The following is a 13,949-nucleotide window of genomic DNA, read 5'->3' on the forward strand; positions in this document are numbered from 1 at the left end:
TATCTTTCTTTTTCCCCCTCCCAAGCTGCTTGTACATTCAGATGAGAACCTGAGTTGTAATTTTTAAATATATTGTATTGGTAAATACTTAACCCCCCTTCCACATGGCTTAATTTTTGGAAGCTCCACATAGAGATCAGGCACCTTACCTCGATTAGAACCCCCATTCCCAATTCGTCCTAACCTTGAGGTGTATTTCATTTCAGAGCAAGAAGCTCCGTTCTCTTCCCATTAGTATGCACTGGACCGAATGCTCCATGCATGGTTATAGGAAGCAGAACTATTTAAGCAGTACGGCACTCTGAAAATCTTAAGAAATTATGGTCTGTATGCTTTGTTTAAAAATATAAGAACTCCCCCCCCACCCCTTTCTCATTATGGTAAAAAACATTTGTCAGTATGCCTGAGTGTCACTTGAGTCTATTAATGGTAACAAGATGATATTGGATGGCCCTGCTGTTTAATAATACGTATGCAAAGCTTCTCTCCCCCACCCTTCAGAAAGTGGCTCCAGGCTAGCGTGCTCTGCTTGATTAGTTATTTAGAGAGCAGATTTTCATTCGTAGCAAGGGCATTCATTCCATAGTCACTGTTAATAATATGAACAAGGAGTAGAAATTGCAAAGAAATCTTCAGACACTGTATGTGGAAGCCGTTTCTCTAGCTTTTTCACTGCATCTAACAAATGTACATACACAGTCATGGCCATTTAGTAAAGGATCTTATGCTGAGTCAAGAGGAGATGGTGCTAAGGGTACAGGTTGTGGTTCTAAAGATGGAAAGAAAAGTAATCAGATAAGAATGATGAGGTGGAAAGGAAGAGACATGACAGAGGGGAGGGGGAAGAGAAGGCTATGGTGGGTAGATTTAAGTGGCACATGTGATTGTACAAACTTCTAGGTAGGGGGTGGAGTACTCCCAGAATTACAACCGATCTTCAGTCTAACAAGATTAGTTCCAATGGTGAAATGGCAGCTTCTGCAGGCAGTCTATGGTGTACCATGGAGTCTAGGAAAAAAAGAATTCCTAGAGTATCTACAGATGGTTTTCCTAAGATAAATTGATTGCCATCTATAAATATACAAAAGAGCAGTGGGAAAATGCAGATTGAGAGAGGAGTGGGAATGTTGTTGGTTGGCATCCTCACAAGGGTCATCAGAGTGGACTTTTTTCTCTTTGACACTGAGAAAAAATCTGGAGTAAATAAATTCTAAGTAGGGTTTTTTTTTTAAGCCTGAGTGGATCACAACTGGAGAACAGCCAGTTATACCAGTATAAACATTTAAGATCAAAGGATTAATACTTTATTTGTTTGTTTGTTTATTTATTAGATTTATCACTCGCCTCTCCCCGGAGGCCTGTCGGCACATGACACATGCTGATAGACACCTACACATGAGGAAATGATATGAGACCGGATATTTGATATTTTATTTTTGGTGGAATTAATGGTGACCTTTGACCTGGATGTCACTTCATAGGATGTGATGTTACATGCCGGCTGAGCTCCCTCCCCTTCCCCTTCTACCCTTCTGAGGCAACCTTGCTCCCCTCCCACCCTGTCTTCAGGAATATCCCAAGTTGGAGTTGACAACCTTAGTTGGGACAAGGAAGGCAATACTAACTTTTGTGTCTGCAGGCTGCTGGCTTGTTAACTGTTTATTGAACCTTGGTGCTATGACTAGAGATGGTCAACCCTTGTAGCAGATCTGAAGAAGTGAACAGTAACTCACAAAAGCTGCCACACATTTTATTAGTCTTTAAGCTCCTACTGGACTCTTGTTCTTTGCTACTACTTCAGATAGACAAACATGGCAACCCATCTTGGTCAGTCAATCCTGACAGCAAGACCACCAGTTGGGGATTATTAATACTGTGGGCCATTCTACACCCAGAAAATGAAGTGAAAGGGTTACCTCTTGCAGATGCTTTCTTTTGACATTTTACATAACGTCGACAGCGTCCAGCATTCCAGCAGCAAACTGGCAGCTACATCCTACATTTTAAAACGCTAGCTGGGGAATCCACAAAACTGGATTCCCCCAGCCTTGTAGCCCAAATGGGAGGAGAGCAACCAGAAACCACAAGCAAAATAGCTGTGCATAAACAAAGTGGCCAGAAGTAGCATGATCTCCGTCTCCAGCACCTGCCCTAATGCCTGCCTCTCTTTCCCTTCTCCTGGAATTAATGGGGCTTTTTTTCTTTTGTAGCAAGCTGCCTGGAGCAATGAATATGAGTTGCTTAAGCCAGGTAGAGAAAAAAAGATTTCTACCCACCAGTTGCCACACAAAGCATGCCTCTCCCCTTCCCCCCATAAAAAAAATTGGGGGAAAAATTACTTTTGTGGATCTTTAAGCCTCATAATAAAAGTATTAATAAAACATCTGCATTGTATATGCAAAGAGAAGTATTTTATTTATTTTATTTCTTATATTTATACACCACCTTCCCTTTGTGGGAGTAGGCCAATAACCCTTGCTCGATCAGGGCGAGAAATACTAGCCATCATTTCCTCTTTCTTGGCAAAACTGGAAGGTGTTAAACAATCATTGACATGCGGAATTTATTTATTTATTCTTTAATTTCTAGGCTGCCTTCCCCGTAAGTGGGCTCAGGGTAGCTCACAATATACAATAATGAGATATGCCCAAGAGGGCTGTTCTTGAAATGGAATCCCATAATTGTAGAACTATCAGAGAAAAGCAGCTTCATGTTTCTGCAAACCAAATTTTCCTAGGGTGTCTTTCCCACATAGAGCACTGCAGCACAATTCTGAGTAAACAGGGAAATAAGATAAAGTAAATAAAATAAAGATATTTTATTTGTATGTATTTTACCCTACCTTTCCACCCAGCAATGTAACTTACAATACCAGTTAAAATGGTTATATTAACACATATTTTAAAATAATAATAGTAATAATAACATATGTTTTAAAATTATAATAAACAAATACCAATCAGATTTCCCTGAAAGCCTGGGTGGCCAAAAATATCTTTAGATGATAGAGCCTCACGCCTCATCTTAGCAGGACGTCAATTCATGGGCATGTCAGAAGTGACATTATTACACTGTGCCTATTGACCATCTCTCCACAAAATCTGAGTCCTCATCTCCCCCCTCTCCTGCTGTTTTCCAAACCCAACTCAGCATTTTCCCTCAATGCTGATTTAGTTTTCAATTAACTGGCTTATCATTTTCCTTGCTCATAATTCTAGAGTTTATTATGAACTGGATACCCTCATCCTAGAAACTTCACAGCATCAGGATGCAACAATATAGAAGGTCCTGTTTCCTGATGGTTGGGTACATAAAGAAAGGCATTAAAAGGTGTTTAATGTGTGCAAGGATCGCAAGGGTGCAATAAATAAATCACCCCAATTGCCCTATGCCCTTTGCAGGGAAGAGGAGATAACCAGAGTCCCCAAAGTCCAGTAGAATGAATTCAAATAAATAAGCAGAGAAAAACATTCTCCTTCCACAGGTCAAGTAGAGCCATCATGAAGATGGTAGTCATGAAATAAACACAACCTTCTGCAAGGCGAATCTTTCTTTGTTCTTTTCAACAAATTCTACTTGGGCTGGTATCTTGTAGACCTTGGAAGGCCAGCTTCCCCCCCCCCCCCATAGCTGCTTGATCAGCAGACATTAGCAGGTGATAATGTTTATCTCCCTGCTGTGAAACCCTTCACCTACCGATTTCGGCATATCAAACTCCTGTTAAACACACCACAGGAGGCCAAGGTCAGCATTTTCCATCAATGCTGATTTAGTTTGCAATTAACTGGCTTATCATTTTCCTTGCTCATAATTCTAGCTTTTATTGTGAACTGAGTACTCTTATCCTGAAATATTCCATTCATAATTCAGAAGAAGAAGAGTTGGTTCTTATATGCTGCTTTTCTCTACCCGAAGGAGGCTCAAAGTGGCTTACAGTCGCCTTCCCTTTCCTCTCCCCGCAACAGACACCCTGTGGGGTGGGTGAGGCTGAGAGAGCCCTGATATCATGGCTCAGTCAGAACAGTTTTATCAGTGTCGTGGCAAGTCCAAGGTCACCCAGCTGGCTGCATATGGGGGAGCAGGGAACCCTGCATGCCAGATTAGAAGTCTGCACTCCTAACCACTACACCAAACTGGCTCTTCAAGTAATAAGAAATATTCTCGGGGGGGGGGGGAATAAGATGGTACAGGCTGGTATGAAGTACTAGGAAGAAGGAAGTCAAAGTGGGGCCTCCCATCTTCTGCTTCCAACACCCCCCCCCCTCTGCTTACTTTCACCGTTGCCTATTTTAAATTGATGTCCCACTTTTGGCCTGAGCAGTCAGTATTCATCTGTTGAAGCAGACACAGGCAGTACTAGGGATACCAGCCTCCAGATGGCACCTGGGGATTCCCTTGAATTATAGATCATCTCTTGGTGACAGAGTTCAGTTCCCCTGGGAAAAAATGGCTACGTTGGAGGGTGGACTCCATAGCATTATACTCTGCTGAGGTTCCCTCCTCACCCCAAATCCCGCCCACTCCCAGCTCCACCCCCAAAGTATTTCTCAACCCAGTCCTGCAATCCTATGCAGTACCCTCTATTAGTGCATGTTCAGACCCGGAGTGCTTTCACTGCTTACTTGATCACAGTGAGAACATCTCCTTCCTTCCCTTCTGGATTGCTGAGATTGAGAAGTCAAGCACTTGAAAGACTATGATGTATGACAGATTATCTGCATTCCCCTTGGATTGTGGACAGGTCTGCTGATTGCAGCTTCCTGCACAATGATACTACAAAGACAGATTTAGAATCCAGTGGCATGAAGAAGATTTGGGTTTTTTAATCTCAATTTACACTACTAGTCCCAAAATGATTTACAAACTCCTTTCTACCATTCTCTTCCTCTCCCCACAAGAGACACCTTGTGATCCAGGTGAGAGTGAGACAACCCTAAGAGAAGATCTCTGAGAGAACAGCTCTAAGAGAACCATGCCTGGCCACAGGTCACTCAGCTGGCTGCATGTGAAGGAGTGGAGAATCAAACCTGGTGCTCCAGATTAGAGTCCAGGCTCTTAAGTACCACACTGGCTCGCTCCAAGATCTCCATCTGTAAAAGGGACAAAATCTTTTGAATTAAGCAGCATTCTGATGCCACTGAAAAGGTTTCCATGATGACGTGTCTTTAGTACTGCAGTATTTTTGTTGGCTTTCCTTCAGGCAAAAGGTGTTGCTTAAAATTCCTTCTTTCATATGACAGTTAAGATTATGAAAATCTCAGCTGAAAGAGGAAGTACGGTCAGTTTTTATTTAGAGGCTTGCTCAAGAGTACACCCTGTCAGGCTCAGAGAAATGTCCTAGGGAAATAGTGGTTGAAATGAAAACAAACTCAAAGTAAAGCAAAGTATTCGTAGCATCATTGTTTTCCCATGTGGACCAGGAAAATTACAGCTCTGTAGACAGTGAGAAGCTGGTTTCATGCCCACTATCTTCAGTGGTGTAAAATCAAAAAGCTGTGGCATCGTGGGTTTTAAATACTGAAATTTCCTCTTACATATCGAGTGGCAAATGCAAAACAGAACATTCATATTATAGAAGAGCAACAAAGAGCAATATATTAACAAGTGGAAATGAAGACAAGTACAGAGACAGTTTTTCATAAGAAAAATTATATTTAAAAGTTCAGTTGATGCTATTGTTTCAAATCAAAGGAAGAAAGGGAAGAGCCAGACTGCTGTGCAGCTGCAGGATGCCTGGCATAAGGCATGTTTGTAATGTTCCTTGACACAAAGAACGGCAATGTGCCTGATGTGGGGCCTGACACAGGTACCCCCACCTAAGACTGCATATACTACCTCCAATCTGTTCACTGTATGTAACTGTCCAATCTAAGCAACGAAGTCTTGAGCACCTCCAAGATGAACACACTTATTGTATCAGAAATTTTCATGGATTAGAGTCCTCTTTTTCAGGTATGCAAAACTGTCAAAAATTCTGGGTTGTATCCTGTGCAAAATTGCCACAGGTAGAAAGGATTTCTGTCAGCTGAGTGAGATTCCCCCTCCTGCTGCATCCCCAAATCTCCCCCCCCCCCGTGTTTCTGAGGGACAGGGGATCTGCAGGAACATCAGGAGGGGAAATCAGAATTCAGCAGAGGCAAAAACCCTGCCTCTCCTCTGCATAAATTTCCACTGGATCCACCCTGTTGACTCTCTGATCTAGACAGTCATGCAGCTCATAAAACAATCTGCAGCTCACGTAAGCTTCAAATGTGTTTGGAATAAATGTTTGAAAGTTCCAGCATGGAATGAACCTTCCTACACATTAAAAAAATGTTGGAATATACAAGATCTAATGTGTATAGATGCAGATGGATGACTTAAAAATCCTGCAGGGACAGTAAAGGGGACAGCTAGCTAGATTAGCAAGGTTAGGGACCTCCCCCATTTTAAAGGATTCCTCTTCATGCTTCTGATTGGCTCATTCAGGTTGTTCCCTGTTCTGCTTTATTGCAGTCCCTTTACAATGAATAGCAATGGTGGTGCAAGTGAAGAGATCACACTGCCTGGTGCACGACCTTCCAAAGCAGCCAGATAATGGCTCTGGCCTGCCCAGCATCCTCTACCCCAGTCCCTTGCCAGAGCTAGTTCTGCCTCACCAGTTCTGTCTCTCCTCCTTTCTCCCAGACCACTATCCCATCTCCATTCCTCCTCGGTCACCTGCTTATCTGTCACCTTGTGCACTCCACCTTCTTCCAGTTTTCCCCTACCACCAGTGCCTGAGCCTTCCCTCCTTTTATCTTTCCCCTTACACCTAGCCCCTTCTCATCCCGTCCTCCATCTGAGGTTAGATTAACCCTGTCCCTCTGCTCAGCATCTTTGTTGTTTGCTTCCTCCCCACCTTCCTGCTAGGCTACTAGTCATGAGCACTGTGGCTGGCTCCTTGCTTTCCCTGCCACCCCTTGTCACTGCTGGGACTTCTGCGGCTGGTCCCTCACCATGCTGGCTGCTCTGTCAAGGGGATGGTGGAGGGTTCCCAGTGGTGGCTTCACCCTCCATGGCAAGGTTGGAGGTGAGCCATTGTGTGGGGGTGGGGTGGGGGCTTTTCTCCTGGGGAGCCTGGCTGCTGGATCTTCTTTCCTTGGGGCCAGGGGCTTGGGCAAGCCCAGCTTCCTGACCAGGAGGGCTGCCAGAGTTGAGAGGTCCAGACAACTGGGTGGTTTGCTCCAGCTAGAACACACAGAAGACTGCTATCTCTCCGCTTTCCTATACTGTTTGTTCTCTTATCCAATGTCTGTTTTGTTCTCAATATGCTTACCTACTCAGCAGGTCTCAGAAGCAGGACCCATTTTATTCAGTAGAGCTTATGCCCAGGTAGGGATGCCACCCATCTGCTTCCAGAAGGAGGGATTCTGCCAGTTCTCCCTGGTCCATATTGTTGCTTAAATAAGAAGAAGAGAAGAAGAACTGGTTCTTATATGCCACTTTTCCCTACCCGAAGGAGGCTCAAAGTGTCTTACAGCAACAGGGGGAAATGGGGAGGGGAAACTGGCATTGCCAATGCTGCATCATCATTGCCACATGCAAAACTGGAAATGCAAATATGCAAAACTGCCACATGCAAAACTCCAGATTCTGGTGCTACACTGTATCCTCCCAAGTATCTATCATCACCTCTGATTGTTCAGCCTGAAATAACATTGTGGCATCTCGGTGACTCCATTTGCACCCATCCCCAGTGTGGGAGCCTCCCTCACGATGAGCCTCAAGACCTGGCATAACTACTCCCAGGATAACTGCTAAGATTGCAGCCATATTCTCATATTCCAGGGTCCATTTGTGGTCAGCTAGACAGAACCTGAATAATCTCTCAGTTGTAAATTGAGATTTAAGATGATATGGAAATGCAGGGAAGGAGGAACTTCAATCTTATTCAAGATCCAGTGTTCCATCCATAAAATGTGACTAGCCAGAAACTGAAAACCTGATGGGGCTTGAGGTCAGTCAGTCAGTAACCTTTTATTGGCATAAAGACTCGAGGTCTAAAGGACTGTGTTGCCAGGACCACATAAGCTCAGTATTCTACAGAGGACAAATGTACAGAATACAATAAACAAAAAAAAACAATCTGTTTGACAATCAATATAAATAGCAATCAATGCCTTCAAAGCTAGTCAGGAAACATAGAAAGCAGTTTTCAGTGGTTAGCTGTTTCTTCATAATATTCAGAAATGTAGGTGTTGTTGTAGGAAAATTTTGTAAAAGAAAACTATTCTCCCTCTTCCCCCAAGATGGCTTTCCTGAATTTCACAGGATCAGGCTTTCTAAATAATGCTGATTTTTTGTACATGTGACAAAACAGAAGACTCTTTATTAAAAGAGTATATCACACACACATTTAAGATAGTATTTATTTATTCTAAAGGTGAACGTGCATCATTAACAAGAGACAACAACAATGTAAAAAGGATGTTTGTGTCTAAACATGTCTTATCTGTATTGCTGTTGTAAATATCACTTATATGTGTATTGAATGTAGGAGACTAGGGAAGGGAAAGCTGTGGGCGAAAGCCTCTGCTAGAGTAAACGTGTTACTTCCATTTAGATCAGGGAAGAATTTAGCCTTTTCTGCTTGGCTCTTTTCCAATAACCAGCTTTCTCCACAGTTTGTATAACGTCACCTAGCTACTATGGGGAGAGGACGGATTTCTGTTTTTACTCGTGATAGCTGTCAGATAGAATAGACATGGCCAGACCATGAATATAAAACTCTAGTAAATTAAAAATGTTAATATATATATATATTGCTTTAAACCCATCTTCTTCCTTTAAAGAGGGCTTCAAGAAGCTCATATAATGCAAACATGAAGCAAAAATCTGCATAATATCGAGATTCCAGAGAAACATTCCAACTCTCAAGGACTTTAGTCTCTTCCAGAAGCCCACCTGAACAATGGGGGTTTACTAGGCTTCCAAAAAACCTACGCCTCACAGAAACAACCCAACAGCTTAAGAGTCTCCCTGGCATTCAGGTTCCTACAGGTGAACATGATCATTCCAGTCTGTGAATCTCAGGCCCTGAAGGGCTTTAAAAATACATACAAACAACTTAAATTGAACGCAGGAACAGATGAGCACCGTGTGGATGGTTTGGAACAGCTCTGAATATGATCACATTGGAGAACACTTCTCAAAAGAGGAACTGCTGCATGTAGAACCAACTTTAGTTTGAATTTTCTCCAAGGGCAGCTGTACTGAGAATATGTTGCCTTCAAGATGACAGGCACATGAACCAGAACAGCCAAATTATAAGAGCTTATGATATAAGAGATTCTTCACTGAAGATGGAAGTTGATAAAAGCATTCCTTGGCTACTATATTGTTCTGATTTTCCAATAAAAGCACTGGTTTGAAAGACGAACTCTTGACGAACTCAGTCAATACTAAACAACCGTCTCTGGGGATTCAGTGTCAGTTTATTCTTTTTCAGCCATTTGATCCCAGCTTCCAGGCATGAGTAATAGCAAAGACAACCAATCTGGAGGCTTGAGTGTTACCAGTATACTGATGATACACCAATCCAATCCTATGGACAATGTGTTTGAAAGATCTAACATAAATATTATACGATACTGGTGATAACAGGAGTAGGCAGACAGCACAGAGCAGCTTTGGCATCCCCAAGGACTTCTCCCTAAAAAGACTGAAACCATTTAAACATAGGTCTTTATAAACCTACTATGGATTCCAAGCATATTTACAAAATTGAGTGGCTCACAGTAACAAATATTGCAGACAGCAGAACTAACAGAAATGGAATTCCTTCATCCATTGGTTATCTGAGATAATCTACCAAACACAGGGCTGAAACCAGACTGGAACATATGAAAGGTAGATGAATTACTCCAAAAACTCTGAAATTGCTCTGCCATAATTTTCTCTATCACTTTTCCTATAAATGTGCTTAAGAGAGCCAGTTTGGTGTAGTGGTTAGGAGTGCGGACTTGTAATCTGGCATGCCAGGTTCGATTCTGCGCTCCCCCACATGCAACCAGCTGGGTGACCTTGGGCTCGCCACGGCACTGATAAAACTGTTCTGACCGGGCAGTGATATCAGGGCTCTCTCAGCCTCACCCACCCCACAGGGTGTCTGTTGTGGGGGGAGGAATGGGAAGGCGACTGTAAGCCGCTTTGAGCCTCCTTCGGGTAGGGAAAAGCGGCATATAAGAACCAACTCTTCTTCTTCTTCTTCTTCTTAAAAAACTGCAAGCATGTTGTGGATCCATTTTGGACAATTACAAAACAACTGTTTTTCACTGAATTATTTCCCAAGTGCACTTGGGAGAGATGCTTTTGCCTATCTCTAGAATTATGTGTTGCTAATGGTCACATGACGGTGTACATATAGAGCTTTTGCAAGCCCTTGCTTGCCTGTTAAGCAGTAATGAAGGGGCAGCTCTGTGAGCATGCATCATTACACATGCAGAAAGCTGCCTCTTCAATGGTAAATCCCATGTGAGCAGGAGAACTTCAGGTGTGCATAGGAGGCTGAGGTATTTCTGCATCAATCCAATGGATTTCTGCAGGGCATAAAATTATGGATTTGTTCTAATGAAGACCTTCTGATGATCAAATATCAGCTTCTCTCTAGGACTGCCATCTAAGGATCTATGCCTGCAACTAAGTCTGTCAACTAAGTCTGTCACACCACACCAGTCTGTCGGTTAGTCCCAAACCAGAAGACAGCTAGGAGGGAGAGAGGGAGAGCAGATGCTCGGTCCCATGACAGCCAGTTTGGTGTAGTGTTTAGGAGTGCGGACTTCTAATCTGGCATTCTTATTCTTCTTCAAATTAGTATCTGTTGTTGGTTCATACAAAGGGTGGTTTGCTGTGATGTCTGAATTCAACTTCTTGATTAGTGCAGAGAATGCAGGACAAGTAAGATGTTTTCCCCACTGCGAGGCAGAAAGGGAGCATGAAGCAGATTAACTAGTGTAGTCGCCCTCGATAGTTGGTTCATATATTCTCCCATTGAGATTGACTGTAGATCTTTTCAGAACACAAGTGCATTATTGACCAGAGCATATTATACGTAATGCAAAACTTGGGGCCAGGAGAACTTCATATTGTTTGTAGCAATTGTAACCGAACATCAAATTACTATGTATTTGACTTTACTACGTGACTTGCAGTTGTATTTGTTGGATAAAAATCAAGCAATGAAAGATAATAGAATGAAGTTGGAATTTTCAAAGGGCTGTGAATGATGGAATGGAAAGTGTTAAAGTTCAACATTCATTGATCAGCAAAACTGCTGACTGCACTCCTTTCTCTTCCCCCCTCCCCTCCTACAAGGACTTCCGAACCATTTCCACTCTGACAGCAAAACGGCAAATGCTGCTGTGAAGCAGAAAGAAAAAAGGAAATTTGCCCGTTCCATGTGGAGTGTGCGATTTTGCAGGTTTCTTCCAAAAGGCACCGAAAAGAGTATTTTATGCTGGGACGTGATAACAGACAAAACTGTTTGTCAAGATCCATTTGAAAGTGTCTATTCAACATCCATAGGCCCACTTAAAGATATTTTAATGCCTTGAATTATGATGGCCTGAACACACTCTTATTGCATTTGTATGCTGCCCTTCCTCCAAGGAGCTCAGAGTCATGTAAGGAAAATATTTAAGACCTTGGAAGAAACATATGTAATTGACTAGCCTTGTCAGGGTAAGAAAGTAGGCAAGAAATACATTTCTCTGGGTGTTTTGACTAGTCAGGCCTACTTCTCTGGGAACTTTTGGAAAAATGGAGAGCACTGATAGAGCAACTTTGAGCATCTTTGATCTGTGCATCTCTTTCTTTTCCCCAACCCCTTTTCTCCTTTTTTTCTTGAGCTAATTGTCAAAAAGGACAGGGACATCCCAGTTTGCATCAAAGTAAAACATCCCATTTGCATCCTAGTGCAGGGGGTTGGACTAGATGACCCAGGAGGTTCCTTGATTCTATAATTCTATAGAATGTTTACTTGTGAGAAAACATTTCTAGCATGTTCCCTCTTGTAGTCTTCTTTTAACTGCTTGCATTTCTGATTCCAGTAAGCTTCACTGTCTATTATTTTTGCCCTTTGAAAATCTGCTCTTTATTTTCTTGCTTCCTCCCTTTTGCCTGCAGATTTGGCTGCTTTTCTTCATTCAGCTATTCTTCTGAGAGTCATTTGGATCCTTTTTCTGGCTTCTCGTGTGATGGTGTGTGGTATGGTGTATTTAACTACTGTTTCAACAACAATTGAATTTCCTGCCACAGTTCATCAGGCATCTTCTCTGTTATGTCCAATAGTTGAAATCAATTTTTCATCTCCACTACACATGTGAGTGGAATTTTATTTACGTTGAACTTCCTTAACCCTGATGTTCTCTTGATATTGCAGAGTTTTGTTTTGATTTTAGCCAGTAACAGTTCATGATCTGAACCTCGATATGTTTTGAAAGCAAGGACTGAACTGAACCATTGTCAGCTGCATAAGATATAAAGGTAAAGGTAAGGTAAAGGTATCCCCTGTGCAAGCATCGGGTCATGTCTGACCCTTGGGGTGACGTTTTCATGGCAGACTCAATACGGGGTGGTTTGCCAGTGCCTTCCCCAGTCATTACCGTTTACCCCCCAGCAAGCTGGGTACTCATTTTACCGACCTCGGAAGGATGGAAGGCTGAGTCAACCTTGTGCCGGCTGCTGGGATCGAACTCCCAGCCTCATGGGCAGAGAGCTTCAGACAGCATTTCTGCTGCCTTACCACCCTGCGCCACAAGAGGCTCATGCATAAGATATAGTCAATAGCTAATAGTCAACATGGCCCATCTGCAGATACTTAAATCCAGAGATTGGGGCCATGTAGGGACAACAGAGATATTTCTACTAACTTGGGGAGATCCAAATTTGCAGAAAAATCCTAAAAGAAAATTAAAACAAAGAATTCCCAAACAGAGAGCAGTTGTTTGCATAGGCACACATAACTGTTCTTCAGAGGCAGGGGCCAGGCAAAGAACAGGAGTGTTGGAGAGTATGAGCAGAAGCTACTGCACTCTAATCTCTGCAACCACTGAGGTGGTGAACTGAAGAGATATGGGTGAGGAGGCACAAGATCTACCAGCCCTCCCTGCTGCTGAAGTAGTGACACTCTCCCCCAAAGGCAGCAACATTTGGGGTAGATGGGGAAGAATGTATAGGATTCCACCATTTCCCTGCTGCAGAAGCAGTGACACTCCTCTTCCTGTATGTTGTAGTGATGCTGCAAGTGGGCAGGGGAGGGAGCACAGGAGTTGTTTCTGTTCGCTGGGCACCAAGATGGCAATACTGGAGGGGTGGGGGAGTGACAGAGAAGGGGTGGGGGAGAAAGGGAGAAAGGTGGAAAAGTGAAAGATCAGGCAGAGCAAGAATGGCCTTGGGGACACACAAGGACAGGTTGTTGCTTTTGGGGAATGAGGATAGCTGACTCTTCCTTGCTCTATTTGCATTTTTAACCATATATAATCCAACTAAGTATTTTTCATCTCAGCCTTACTCCAGACAGATTATGTGATCAGGACAGTTTTTAAAATGACTAGTAAAACACAGGAAAAAATATATTCATAGAAATAGATATGTAAACTGTGTTAGATAAATATTCAGGACTCCCTAGGAATATGCTGATTATGATGATCTTGAAGATATGGCTTCTCTTTGTTTATTCAAATACTTTGATCTTTCCATTTCCTCTAACAACAATATCTCAAAGTTGTTTTGAAGAACCAGAATATGCTGGTACTATAACAATTAAAATGCGCATAGCAGGAACCACTGGAACTATTACTTACAGTTCCTACTTCATATTAAATTAGTTATGTCAGAGGTCACCACTATGTATGTGCAAGAAAAAAAATCAGTATTGTTGGTATTTGTCAGGGCTTTTCTTCATGCAATAAATATAATGAAATGCTTAC

Source organism: Paroedura picta, chromosome 1, assembly GCF_049243985.1.
Source record: "Paroedura picta isolate Pp20150507F chromosome 1, Ppicta_v3.0, whole genome shotgun sequence".
Lineage (NCBI taxonomy): Eukaryota > Metazoa > Chordata > Lepidosauria > Squamata > Gekkonidae > Paroedura > Paroedura picta.